Genomic DNA, 576 nt, shown 5'->3' on the forward strand with positions numbered 1-576 from the left:
GGAGGGAGACACAGAGCCTGGACATGAATTGGCCAAACTGCACATGGGACACAGACCTCTCAGAGGGGCGCACTGGGGCCAAAGGGGTTTGGGGTGTCCATGGTGACAGGCAGGGGGACAGGGGGTGTTGGGGTGTCCATGGTGACAGGCAGGGGGACAGGGGGTGTTGGGGTGTCCATGGTGGCAGGCAGGGGGACAGGGGGTGTTGGGGTGTCCATGGTGACAGGCAGGGGGACAGGGGGTGTTGGGTGTGTCCATGGTGTCAGGCAGGGGGACAGGGGGTGTTGGGTGTGTCCATGGTGACAGGCAGGGGGACAGGGGGTGTTGGGTGTGTCCATGGTGACAGGCAGGGGGACAGGGGGTGTTGGGGTGTCCATGGTGTCAGGCAGGGGGACAGGGGGTGTTGGGGTGTCCATGGTGGCGGATTGTGGGGTGTTGGGGTTTCCATGGTGACAGGCAGGGGGACAGGGGTGTTGGGTGTGTCCATGGTGACAGGCAGGGGGACAGGGGTGTTGGGGTGTCGATGGTGACAGGCAGGGGGACAGGGGGTGTTGGGTGTGTCCATGGTGACAGGCA

The sequence above is a fragment of the Oncorhynchus masou genome, chromosome 10 (genome assembly GCF_036934945.1).
Source record: "Oncorhynchus masou masou isolate Uvic2021 chromosome 10, UVic_Omas_1.1, whole genome shotgun sequence".
Lineage (NCBI taxonomy): Eukaryota > Metazoa > Chordata > Actinopteri > Salmoniformes > Salmonidae > Oncorhynchus > Oncorhynchus masou.